A 956-nucleotide genomic window follows, 5' to 3' on the forward strand; every position below is an offset into this window, starting at 1 on the left:
CTCCCCAAATATATGTTGAAGTTATAACTCTCAGCACTTCAGAATGAGATCTTATTTGGAGGATCGTTGCAGATACAGTGGGGCCTTGACTTACGAGTGTCCCGACTAACGAGTTTTTTGAGATACCAGCTGTCTCTCGGCAGATTTTTTGCATTGAGTTGATAGAGTAATTTGAGTTAACGAGCTCCTTAAGGAGTTCCTTAACGAGCTACTTAATGAGCTGGAGCTCAGTCTCGGAACGAATTAAACTCGTAAGTCAAGGCCCCACTGTATTAGTTAAGATGAGGTTCTGTTGGAGTGGAATGGGTCTCCACTCCAATATGACTAGGGTCCTCCAAAAAAGGGGAGGGGGTTGGACACAGAAATGCACACAGAAAGAGCCCATGTGAACATGAAGGCAGAGGTGGGTGGTGCATCTACAAGCCAAAGATCGCCAGCAACCCCTCAGAAGCTCACAGCTTTCAAAAGGAACCAATCCTGCCGTCATCTTGAGCTTGGACTTCTAGCCTCCAAAATTGTGAGAAAATAAATTTCTGTTGTTTAAGTACCCCGTTTGCGGTACTTTGTGACAGGAGTCCTAGGGAACTAATATAACACCCAGAAGTAGAGACACAAAAAGATGCCAACGTGTGCATTATGCCATTGCCTTCTCACAACCGCAGGAGGTAAAGATTATTAGGTCCATTTTACAGATCAGGAAAGTGAGGCTCAGAGAGGCCACGTCACACACTCAGTAAATGGCAGAGCCAGGACTCTACCCGATGGACCCCAAAGCTCTTTTCATCCATCCTGCCGGGCCGAGAGGCGGAATTTGCCCGCGTGCCCTGCGCGCACGGAGGCACCCACAGCCTCTTTAACCCCTGCTGTCTCCGGGCAGGGCGGAGCGCAGGGACCTGCGAGCGCTGCAAAGCAGCCCGGCTCCAGCAGGCAGCACTGCGGGCCAGACACCGTTCCCG

This window comes from Myotis davidii, unplaced genomic scaffold, assembly GCF_000327345.1.
Source record: "Myotis davidii unplaced genomic scaffold, ASM32734v1 scaffold69, whole genome shotgun sequence".
In the NCBI taxonomy this organism is placed as follows: domain Eukaryota; kingdom Metazoa; phylum Chordata; class Mammalia; order Chiroptera; family Vespertilionidae; genus Myotis; species Myotis davidii.